Raw genomic sequence first — 13,196 nt, forward strand, 5'->3', positions numbered from 1 at the left:
TTTTCTGTCATATAGATGGCGAGAGTCCACAATTTGTTACATATGGGATATAATACCCAAGATGTGGAAGTCCATGAGTAACAAAATAAAAATAGGAGGGATAAAATATAAACAGCTTTTTTTTGCTGAAAAATTATATCCGAAATAAAGTCTTTTAATAACTAAAAAACTTCAAAAGAAAAGTTATAGGCTACTGAATCAGAATGACCACTGCCTGAAGAACCTTTCTTCCAAAAGCTGCTTCTGAAGAGGTAAAAACATCAAAATGGTAAAATTTGGAAAAAGTATGCAAAGAAGACCAAGTGGCTGCTTTTCAGATTTGATCAACTGAAGCCTCATTCTTGAAAGCCCAAGATGTGGTAACTGATCTTGTAGAATGAGCTGTAATTCTTTCATGCGGAGACTGACAGGCTTTCAAAGAAGCTTTGTGAATCGGAAGCTTTAACCATGAGGCTAAAGAAATAGCAGAAGCTATCTGACCCTTTCGTGAACCAGAAAAAATAACAAACTTGAAGTCTTTCTGAAATCTTTAGTGGCATCAACATAATATGTCAAAGCTCTGGCAACATCCAAAGAATGTAAAAAAATGTCATGAGGTAGATCCTGTTAGAACAGGGAACAAAAGAGGCGCCACATAGGGTGATAACATATGGAGACAATAAACGATAGCAGAAGAGCCCCCCCTGAAGATGGCTACTCACATACACGTTGCACAACCAGAGTGCCCAACTGAGCTGTATGAGACCAAAAGAGTCGCCCGAAAGACTCGAGGCAGAACGCCCACAAGCCAGGGTCAAGTCACGTGGACAGGAGCACCAACCACCGCAGCGGGGATCTCTCAGGGGAAAATGGTCATCCAGATATCAGTGGGCCCGGATAATCACAAGGGCAACACACAGGAACCAACAAGGTCAAGAGGATAGAACCATAGAATCGTATATAACGACTAAAAGAATAAAAACAGAGCAAGTAATGTTAAAAAGTGTGAACTTTTATTTAACACACTGTTTATACAGCAACGCGTTTCTCAGCAAGGATAAATGCCGTTCCATCAGGCTGTCAAAAAATGTCAGCATCATTCTTAGGATTAGGACACTAAGAAGGAACAACAATTTCCCTGTTAATGTTGTTATAATTAACAACCTTTAGCAAAAATGTAAAAGTAATCTGCAAAACTGCTTTATCTTGATGGAAAATCAGATAGGGGAGACTCACAAGAGAGGGCAGATAATTCACAAACTTTTGTAGCAGAAGAAATAGCTAAAAGAAACAAAACTTTCCAAGAAAGTAGTTTAATATCTAAAGAATGCATAGGCTCAAAAGGAGGAGCCTGCAAAGTGTGCAAGACTAGATTGAGACTACATGGGGGAGAAATAGGTTTAATAACAGGTTTTACTCTAGTCAAAGCCTGAACAAAACAATGAATGTCTGGAGGAGGAGCAATCTTTCAATGAAACATTACAGAAAGAGCAGATATCTGTCCTTTTAAGGTACTGGCTGATAAGTCTTTATCTAAACCATCTTAAAGAAACTGAAGAATTCTAGGAATTCTAAATGTGCACCAAGAAAAATTATGAGTGGAACACCAAGAAATATAAGTTTTCCAAACGTTATAATAAAGTTTCCTGGAAACTGGTTTTCTTGCTTGAATCATAGTATTAATTACAGAGTCTGAAAAACCTCTGTGACTGAGAACTAGGCATTCAATCTCCACGCCATTAAGTTCAGAGATTTTAGGTCTGCATGAAAGAAGGGACCTTGAGACAGAAGGTCTGGTCTTAGAGAAAGATGCCAAGGCAAGTAGCTGGCAGGGGCGGTCTGGGACGGGGGGCAATTGCCCCCCCTGGGTCTCTCTGATTTAGTGTAAAATGGGCTGCATGAATCTTTTTTTTTATTTTTTTATTAAAAAAATGTAGGACAGCGCGACTGAGCAAAGGACAGTAGTACTTCATACAGCGGCAGTGTGACTGAGCAACTTAAGAAATCTTACGGTCGCTGTATGTTGTAGAGGTGGCTGGCTGCTGGCACTGCTGAAGAGATGACTGATTGATCCAGCCGGCCTCACGTGATGACGCTGAGTTCTCCAGCTTGGCTCCCTGACACTCATCATGACTCATCACTTCCTCCCACCCAGAGTCCCAGTGCGGGAAGAGTGAGAGCTGAGTGAGAGGGAATCAGCGCGAGGTGATGCAAGGAGGAAAGAAGCAGCAAGACTAGGCTGGTCACGTGAGAAAGAACATCACATACAGCAGTGATGTTATTTAGATTTGTGTTGCTCAGTCAGTCTACGTGTAAGGTGTATTATGCACTAGGCACACATTCACAAGGCATTTACTTAGGGCAGCAGCTGAAGCATTGCTCTAAGGCAGCTGTAGTGCAGGCAGGTACTTTTCATGGGTAATATTCCCCATCCTCGCCTCTGAGTGCACACATCAGACCTAGCTGTCATGCTGCCTCCCATGTATTATACAAAGCAGCAAGCTCAGATAACAAATAATGTATACGCCAAAATGTATTATCTGGCTTGGTCCCTTCCAGCTAAAGCAGCAATATTGTCACAGCCCTCACATCACAGGTCCTTCAGCCGGATGGGATCTAGCTGCAAACGTCTCTGTAAGTGTGAACCTCTCTATAATGTTATAAATGTGTGTATAAGGTGTGTGACTGAGTGTGTCTGTCAAAGAGAACCTGTCTATAATAGTATTTATATTTATATAAGGAATTATATTTAGTTAAGGTACTGGGGAGGGGGCTGTGTATGTGGGAGACACAGGGAACCTCTTTATAATATTATATATATATGTATATAAGGGCTGATATTTATATTTATTTAAGGTATTAGGGAGGGGGCTGTGTGTGTGGGAGACAGAGAGAACCTCATTATAATATATATATGTCTATAAGGGATGATATTATATTTATTTAAGGTGCTAGGGAGGGGGCTGTGTGTGTGGGAGACAGAAGGAACCTCTTTATAATATTATATATATGTCTATAAGGGATGATATATTTATTTAAGGTACTGGGGAGGGGGCTTTGTGTGTGGGAGGCATATATATATATACGTGTGTGTCCCTGCATCTTCATTAGTTATTTTCTCATCCTCCATTTGCATGTAGGCTTAATTCAACTCACCTGATTGTAAGCAAGTGTTTTTGCAAGCCCTAGTGAACTAGGAGGGGGGAGCCTAGGGCAGCACAAAACCTAAATATGCCACTAACTATGCAGCCTTCATGAGCCAGGCTTGCACACAACGGTATGTGCGTCACAGGCATCAAGATTCAAGAGCCTGATATAGAGCATTTTTCCCAAAACTAAGTCAAAATTAAGTCAAAATAGGACCAGTCCTAGTAAATTCATTTCACATTATAGCCTAGTTGTATATATATATATATATATATATATATATATATATATATATATATATATATATATATATATATATATATCATAACCATATATCCATAATATATATTGTATTTATACATTTCTGGAAGAACATTGATATAAAAAAAGAGCAGCACACTTTTTTGACACATTTTTATTTAATACTTTTTCTTTTATATTATGCTTTATATAACATTTATTATGTTTATACTAACCTATACTACTAAAGGGCCAGGCAGCAAAGTTTAAAATAATCTTGCTAACAGCAGATAAAGCTTGCTAGAATACATTCATCAATGCCATTCATTCACACATTCATCCATTTACCCATTCAGGCATTTTACTAACTTATTGGTGTCAATTGTGCCTGAAAATAAAAAGAACTTCTACCAACAACAAAAATAAAATTCAATTATTAAGTGGCAATAAAAAAGTTATCTGCCAAAGCATAACCTAACCATTTATTATTACTACGACATGTGCATAAAATGTGTAAATATGTGCAGGTCAGATTATATAATCAGATGTGCTGTAGGACACATTATATGACATATAGTGTATCCTACAGTACATTTGATTATATAATCTGACCCGCACGCATATTTATATAATGATAGCGTGTACTACAGTACGTGTACCACAGTACATCTAATGATGATGATATAATATGACCTGCACATATTTATATAATAATGTGTTTCCTAACATGGTCAGTATTTTCTCTAACAAAACTCCCAGTAGTGCCTTGGGCTTCTAAATTTATATAGGCATACTTTACAACAAAGGATATAAATGTAATTGAGTATATTAGCTAATAGAGTCTCCATTCTCACTATGTCTGTCTTTCTTTCCAAACACTGTCTGTCTGTATCTATCTATATCTATCTATCTATCTATCTATCTATCTATCTATCTATCTATCTATCTATCTACACTAACTTATGTATAGCCATGTGTATAATATTAAAACTATTTAATAGATAAATAATAGAAATTGTTCAGAGTTTGACAATAATTTTCAGAGATTAAGAGCATTAAACAGCACTATCTTTTTCTGTAAAAAAATTAGTACCACAAACATATACATACACATATATGGGGGCCCTGACCAATGGTTTAGTAAGGAGTCCAAACATTTCTAGTGGCAGCCTTGTGGCCAGAGGTGGGAAAAGCAGGGACCTCCGAGATCTGTGCTGGCTGGCTGGAAGTGAAAAGGGAGAACATGGGGCGGGAAGGAGATGGGCAGGGGGTCGAGTTGCTGCACCAGGGGCCTCTAGGTTGTACTTGCCCCCTGGGCCAAAAGTTGCCAGTCAGCCCCTGGTAGCTGGACACCCGAACTAGATCTGCATACCAAATCCTGAGATGCAACACAGAGGCTATCAGAAGAACAAATGATTGTTCCATCTTGATTTTTGAAATCACTATGGGTAGTAGAACTAGTCGAGGAAATATATAAGCATATTGGAATGACTAAGGGACTGCTAGAGCATCCATCATTACTGCCTGAGGATCCCGTGACCTTGCAAGGTATCTGGGAAGTTTCTTTTTCAATTGAGAAGCAATGAGATCTATTTGAGGAAGACCCCAGATCTGAACAATTTGTAAGAATACATCCTGATGGAGAGACCATTCCCCCGGGTGTAATGACTGACGGCTGAGATAATCTGCTTCCCAGTTGTCCACACCGGGGATGCGAATTGCAGTGATGAGACAGGAATTGGTTTCTGCCCAAGAAAGTATCCGGGATACCTCGAAGAAATTGGTGGTTTAGCCACCACGTCAGAGAAGAACGAGTGTTGGGATTTAAGAATATTAGTTGTGATATTCGAGTATAATCCTTGCACCATTGGCGTAACATGCAAAGTTTAATAGTCCTCAAAATGAACAAAGGGGATCGCATACGATGCTGCAATCGTTAGGCCTAACACCTCCATGCACATAGCCACTGAAGGGTATGATAGAGACTGAAGGTTCAGACAAGCTGAAACTAATTTTATTCGTCTCTTTTCAGTCAGGGAAAGAGTCATGGACACTGAGTCTATTTGGAATCCCAAATAAGTGACCTTTGTCTGAGTAATTAAAAAACTCTTTAGAAAATTGTTCCTCCAACCATGATTTTGAAGAAATAACAATAGTTGAGTTGTGTGAGATTCTGCTAAATGAAAAGATTGAGCTAGAACCAAGATATCGTCCAAATAAGGAAACACCGCAATACACTGTCCTTTGATTACAGATAGAACGGCTCCGAGAACCATTGAAAATATTCTTGGTGCTGTTGCTAGGCCAAACGGAAGAGCAACAAACTGAAAATGCTTTTCTAGAAAAGAGAATCTCAGAAATTAAAATGATCTGCATCCTGTCGATTGTGGACATATAATGATCTTGCTGAACAAAAGGCAGAATAGTCCTTATAGTTTCCATTTTGAAAGTTGGTATTCTCAGAAATATGTTTAGAGTTTTCAGATCTAATATTGGTCTCAAAGAATTCTCCTTCTTTAGTACAATGAATAGATTTGAGTAAAAACCCTTTCCTTGTTCCTTAAGAGGAACTGGAACAAATACTCCCATAAACTCTAGATGTGATACACGTTAGGAAAGCCTGAGCTTTTAACGGATGTTTTGGAACAGTCAATAGGATAAAAGCTGCTCAAATCCTATTGGCTGATTGGAACAGCCAATAGGATTTTAGCAGCTCTAATCCTATTGGTTGATTGGAACCTTTCAGCCAATTGGAATGCAAGGGACGTCATCTTGGATGACGTCACTTGCATTCAAGTTCCAGTTTACGACGGCGACCATATTAAAAAGGAGCTCCACGCCGGATGTCTTCAGGATGGACCAACTCCACGCTGGATGGATGAAGATAGATGACGTCTGGATGAAGACTTCACCGGATGGATGAAGATTGAAGAGGCGGCCCGGATAAAGACTTCTTGCCGGCTGGATGGATTCTTCAAGAGGAACTTCAAGAACTGTAAGTGGATCGTCGGGGGTTAGTGTTAGGTTTATTTAAGGGTTTTTTGGGTGGGTTTTATTTTTAGAGTAGGGTCTGGGCAGTAAAAGGAGCTAAATGCCCTTTTAAGGGCAATGCCCATACAAATGCCCTTTTCAGGGCAATGGGGAGCTTAGGTAATTTTAGATAGGGTTTTTATTTGGGGGGGTTCGTTGTTAGGGTGGTGGGTTTTACTGTTGGGGGGTGTTTGTATTTTTTTTACAGGTAAAAGAGCTGATTTCTTTGGGGCAATGCCCCAAAAAAGGCCCTTTGAAGGTCCATTGGTAGTTTAGTGTAGGCTAGGGTTTTTTTATTTTGGGTTTATTTTTTTATTTTGATAGGGCTATTAGATTAGGTGTAATTTTTTTTTTTTTTATAATCTGGTTTGTTTTTTTCGTAATTTAGTGTATTTTATTTATTGTAACTTACCATTTATTTTTTTTGTAATTTAGTAATTTTTAATAAGGTTAAATAGTAGATTTAAATAATTTGAGTAGGGTTATGTTTTTTTTAATATGTAATTTAGTTAATTTTATTGGTAGTTTAATTTAAGTGTAGTATAATAGTTAGGGTAGGTTAATTAATAGTTTAAAACTAGTTTATTTTAATTCTACAGGTAAGTTTAAATTTATTTTAAGATAGGGATGTGGTAATTTTAATTTAAAGTTAGCGGGTTGTTAGATTTAGGGGTTAATAGCTTAATTTAGTTTATGGCAATGTGGGGGGCTGGCGGTTTAGGGGTTAATAGGGTTAGTTAGTGGTAGTGATGTGGGAGGTCAGAGATTTAGGGCTTAATAAGTTTATTTAGTGGCGGCGGGGTCCGGGGGCGGCGGGATAGGGGTTAATAACTTTATTTAGGTGGCTGTGGGGTCCGGGGGCGGTGGGATAGGGGTTAATACTTTTTATTTAGGTTGCGGCGGGGTCGGGGAGCAGCGGAATAGGGGTTAATAACATTATGTAGATGGCGGCGATGGTGGGGCGGCAGATTAGGGTTTTTTAGACTCGGGCTTATGTAAGGGTGTTAGGTGTAAACAGGGCCGGACTGGGAAATCAGACCGGCCCTGGAAATTTGTATGGCCGGCCCAGCCCCCCCTCTGCCTCAGCCCCACCCCCAACTCAACCCCGCCCCCCCAAATGTACAATCGTCAGGTTTTCAGGCTCACTCAGATCATCAGCATTAAGTGTTGCATAGCACATAATTCAAAAACAAAATCATATCATACTAAACGTTAGTAGGTAGCATATACATCTAAAATGGACAGACAGTGGCTCATATGCGTGTATTCTCATCCTGTCAGAGAGTATATTAACAGCATGTGTTATATCAAAGTAGCCAAGCTATAGATAATCTATAGAAGTTTACACCTCGTCGTGGGTTAGATCATGTTTATATCAGGCTAAACATTTCAGCAAAAACAGGGAAATCATTGTAATTAGGAGCCAATTATATATATATATATATATATATATATATTTCTCCATGTTATAGACTCTTGTGCCAAAACCCCTGCTTCTGACCTCATTTTTAGTATTCATCTACTAATAAATTAGCCTACATTGCCTGCTCTCACCGGCTGTCACTCGCCTGTCGGCTCGGGACCTCTGATTCTTGCCTGAGCGCCTTGAACAGTGTAGCGCGATGCCCAGTGGAGTACCCAGAGGATGCAGAGAGGATCAGTAGCAGCCAGCAATTAGTCTTATCATTTAGACAAGACAGCAGCATCCATGATCCATCCCCAGCAGCTCTTGCAACTCTTTCCCACGCCGCACAGCTGCCTGTAGCTCCTGGACGGCAGAGGCACATGCAAAACGGAGGGGGACGGCAAGCAGCCAATCGGAAGGGGAAGCAGGGTGCTGGGGGCGGGCCATGAGTACGGCACTGCTCTGTGTTCTAACTTCTACTGACTACTGCCGCCGCGCAGATTAAAGATTACTCAGTAGGGGAGGGAAATCATGGCCCCTTGTTGTACCTGAGGCATAACAATCTATACCACAGCTTTATACAATGATGCCCTCCGCATGCAGACATGTTACTGGATCTTGTCCAAAATGAATCTCAGATGCATGAAAAAACAAAATGCATGAAATTTACATTAAGCAAGCTTACTCCAAATTGTATTAATACCTGGCACAAGCAGTCTAAGGACTCATTAGGAATTAAACAGTGGCCGTAATACTACTGATTACTTAGTGTCCTGACAGTCAGTGTGCCGACAGTGCCGTGCGCAGCGCACATAAATAATGTTTCACGATGCTTCAATGTCGTCCGGCCCTGCATGTGCTGAGCTCTCTGTGTAGCTGCCAACTGCCGGCTCACTGTCCAGACGGCCCACCGGGATTTTTTCCGGTATCCCGGCGGCCCAATCCGGCCCTGGGTGTAAACGTTACATGTTTTCTACCATAGAAATCAATGGGATATGTGGCAGCATCGAACATAAGCTTTCGCTGCTTTCAGACTCCCATTGATTCTTATGGCATCCGCGGCCTCCAGGGTGGCGGATTGAAAACCAGGTACGCTGGGCCGGAATAGCCGCGAGCGTACCTGTTAACTATTTGATAACTTTTAAAAAGTGTCAAATAGTGCCGAATGTGTATTCGGAACATCTGTAATGACGTGATTATTGATCTGTGTCGGATTGAGACTTGCGGATCGTATGTTACGTCACCGATTTCAAATTTTGACGGTCTGTAGGCTTTGATAACTAGGTCGGATCAAGTTTGCAACAAACAGAATTCCAGCGTATTTGTGGTTGACGGCTTGATAGATATCCCCCATAGTCTTAGTATTAATCTTAATAATGAATTTGAAACAGAAGGAGCATTTGAAACCATAGATACATCATTAGGACATGATAAAAACACTATACACGAGTCACATAAATTTGCTGAAGATGGCACTTCAGAAGTTTTACAAAAAACACACTTAGCTTTGGCAGAAAGGTGTACAACAGGCTCAGGTTCTATGGTAATTTCAGGGACAGAAGCAACATGTTCAAATATGGCAAATAAGTAATAAAGTAAAAAATAAAAAAATATAATATTCCTTATTTGCTAAAAACTTTGAGATTTGGAAAAGTTTGTGCTAAAAATACTTAATAAATGAATGTTTACTAAAAACATTAGATATTGAGCGCTTATAATAGCTTTAACTTAAAGCCCCTATATTTAAAAATGTGGGCAAAAAGGATACCAGAGAGAGACTATTTAAATTAAAAAGTGCGTAAAATTTTGATAGCAAAAAAAAAAAAAAAAGCGCATTGGCGCACTATGACATCATCGGGGGGCTCAAAAAAGGCACAATGCCTTTTAACTTCCCCGGAGACGTAAGTACCCTCTGAGGCTTAACGCTCCACACTCACACTAAACGATTACTCCCAGATTGAAACAACCGTAATGCTTGTCCATGGGCCACCTATATAATAAATATAAGCTGATACTTAGCAAGTGACCAAAATAAAAAACGTAAGCATATACTTACCTGTCCTTTGCAGACAGCCAACTAGTACTGAAAAAACGATCAGCAGAGGTAGAAGATAGGAGTATGTAGATCTGTAAATGGAGGCAGAAAGAGACTTACTGCGACCAAATTTACAGAGGGTCTTTTAAAGACTACCAGAGGTTAAAACGTGGTATCTTAAAGAGAAATTAAACCCAATTTTTTTCTTTTATGATTCAGATAGAGAATACCGTTTTAAACAACTTTCTAATTTACTTCTTTTATCTAATTTGCTTCATTCTCTTGATATTCTTTCCTGAATAGCATATCTAGATAGGCTCATTAGTTTCTGATAGGTGGCTGCACAGAGATGCCTCATGTGATTGGCTCACCAATGTGCATTGATGTTTCTTTAACAAACGATATCTAAAGATTGCAGCAAATTGGGTAATAGAAGTAAATTGGAATGTTGTTTAAAATTGTATTCTCTATCTGAATCATGAAAGAATTTTTTGGGGTTTAATGGCCCTTTAAGGCTAAACTCCCCATACATCCCTCTGACAATCACTGTAACTCTGAGGGGAAAACCAGACTTCAATATACACTGAAGCACCTATCTTAAGCAGATAATATTTTAACCACCTCCAAAGGAGGCAAAGTTTAAACTGGGATATGAGTGAGGTGGGTGGGGTATTTATAGGCTTTGAGGTTTCGGTAACTTTGCCTCCTCCTGGTAGGAATGTATATCCCATGACCCATGTGTAACAAATCGTGGACTCTCACCACCTATATGAAAGAAAAGCAAAATAGATAATAGAAGTAAATTGGAAAATTGTTGGAAATTGCATGCTCTATTTTAATCATACATTTTTTGGGGGGGTTTCGTGTCCCTTTAAGTGCTACACAGCCCCAGTGCAGCTTACACTACAATGTATTTTTATGGAGACACTAAATGTTTTTCTGCAGTCTGGCAAAACTAACATTCTTAGTAAATTTGAAAATGTTTAGAAGATCACTTTGTTTGCTGCAATTGTTTTTCAGTAGCCAAACATCCCCAACCTCTTGCCTGGGCACTTGTTTTGGAGTAGACATAGTGACCCACTGTCATTATGTTAGCACATTTTCCATTGTTTTGTATTTTATATCTTATCATCTCTGGGTAAGATAATTAATGGCGTAGCCAGTACATCCCACCACATGACTGGCCCCGCCCATTGTGAGCATCCTGCTTATCATGGCCCCAGCCACAAAAACACAGATGGACACCACTGAAGCTAATTAGGGACAAATATGAGACAGGGTTAGTCTAGGATTAAGGCAGACGCCGAAACCGGTCAGCCTTTTTGTCAACTGTTATTCAATTTTTTTTTGCCTCTTACCCTGGGGTAACTTCAACCCCTTGACTAAATAAAGTTTAATTTTTAACTCACTTTATGGTGCTCCTGACAACCTTTTTTCTTTGGATATTAGTCTTGTGAAACCTGCCACGTGCACTACTGGTTTCAACCATTTTTATACACACATTAAAGGGAAAAAAAAAAGGTAAAATGATCTGCACATAGGGGATCCCACAGTGATTATCTGGCTATTAAAACTTATATATGGGCTTTATTTTAAAGAGAGGGTTATGGGCTTTTAAACAATGGGTCTTGGGGTCTTGATGGCCTGGTAGAGGAGTACTTAAAGGGACAGTCTACACCAGAATTTTTATTGTTTTAAAAGATAGATAATCCCTTTATTACTCATTTCCCAGTTTTGCATAAAACACAGTTATATTAATACACTTTTAACCTCTGTGATTATCTTGTATCTAAGACTCTGCAAACTGCCCCTTTTTCAGTTCTTTTGACAGACTTGCAGTCTAGCCAATCAGTGCCTGCTCCCAGATAACTTCTCGTGCACGCGCACAGTGTTATCTATATGAAAAACGTGAACTAACACCCTCTAGTGGTGAAAAACTGTTAAAATGCAATCTGAAAAAGGTGGGCTTCAAGGTCTAAGAAATTAGCATATTAGCCTCCTAGGTTAAGCCTTCAACTAAGAATCCCAAGAGAACAAAGCAAAATTGGTGATAAAAGTAAATTGGAAAATTGTTTAAAATTACATGCTCTATCTGAATCATGAAAGTTTATTTTGCCCTAGACTGTCCCTTTAAATGTAGGCTCAAAAGAACATATCTGAATAATGAAAGTTTTAGTTCTGTTTTTACTGTCCCTTTCTCACACACATTTCTGTAGGTGTGGTAGTTGTCAGCCCTTCACTAAATAGCACCGCTCCCTCTTTAAGTGCAGCTAATTACACAGGGCACAGTGTTTTCATATAGTAGCTTACCTTATATCATGTAATCATGTCACTCACTTGTGGAAGCCAATAGCATTTAGAAATCCATTTAAATAAAGCAGATTAATTGTGTACTACATGCAGACTATAGCAGTAAACCTGAGCAATAGCTACGCTAGATACAGTACATACTTAGCAACGCAATGTTTCACTGAAGATAGTTAGGGATCATCTACAATGTTAAAAGCTTATCAAAAAGTGGAAACTATTCAGAGCAAGCATATAGATGTGCTGGTAATGTTTACAGGCAGTATATGTGATGATGAGGGTGTGTGTATTACTGTATTATATAATCTAAGGGTTAAGGAAATCATTTTAATGCTAAATTTATTGACACTTTAATTACGTTTTATTTCAGTTTTCTCAGTGAGACTTTTTTTAAGTTTTAAAGGGACAGTCAAATCAAAAAAAAAACTTTCCTGTTTTAAATAGGGCATGCAATTTTAAACAACTTCCCAATTTACTTTTATTACCAATTTTGCTTTGTTCTCTTGGTATTCTTAGTTGAAAGCTAAAACTAGGAGGTTCATATGCTAATTTCTTAGACCTTGAAGACTGCCTCTAATCTGAATACATTTTGACCACTAGAGGGCATTAGTTCACATGTTTCATATAGATAACATTGAGCTCATGCACGTAAAGTGACCTAGGACTGAGCACTGATTGGCTAAACTGCATGTCTGTCAAAAGAACTGAAATAAGGGGGCAGTCAGCAGAAGCTTAGATACAAGATAATTACAGAGGTAAAACGTGTATTATTATAACTGTGTTGGTTATGCAAAACTGGGGAGTGGGTAATAAAGGGATTATCTTTCTTTTTAAACAACAAAAATTCTGGTGTTGACTGTCCCTTTAAGTGACAGACAATAGTTTTAAAAACAAAAATTTAGCTTTCAAATTATCCTGAATTTTTTCATTCTCAAAAATGTTTGTATATTGTATTAGGTTAGAAAAAAGAGTTAGGTGATATAATTTCCATTAAGAATAAAATATAAATGATAAGAGGGAGAAAGCAATTTGTATATTATAGAACTGTGATAG

General features: G+C 38.8%; 1 protein-coding gene across 3 annotated transcripts in view; it reads right to left on the reverse strand.

Annotated features, from left to right (window-relative positions):
* The window catches only part of AMZ2 (archaelysin family metallopeptidase 2), a 125,237-nt gene extending 112,938 nt beyond the window's left edge, over window positions 1-12,299 (reverse strand). For all 3 annotated transcript variants that reach the window (XM_053707736.1, XM_053707718.1, XM_053707728.1), the window contains exon 1: window positions 12,147-12,299. The gene's annotated coding sequence lies outside the window, so the exon portion shown is untranslated. The remainder of the gene's footprint in view (window positions 1-12,146) is intronic.
* Window positions 12,300-13,196: the final 897 nt, after the last annotated feature.

The sequence above is a fragment of the Bombina bombina genome, chromosome 1 (assembly GCF_027579735.1).
Source record: "Bombina bombina isolate aBomBom1 chromosome 1, aBomBom1.pri, whole genome shotgun sequence".
NCBI lineage: Eukaryota > Metazoa > Chordata > Amphibia > Anura > Bombinatoridae > Bombina > Bombina bombina.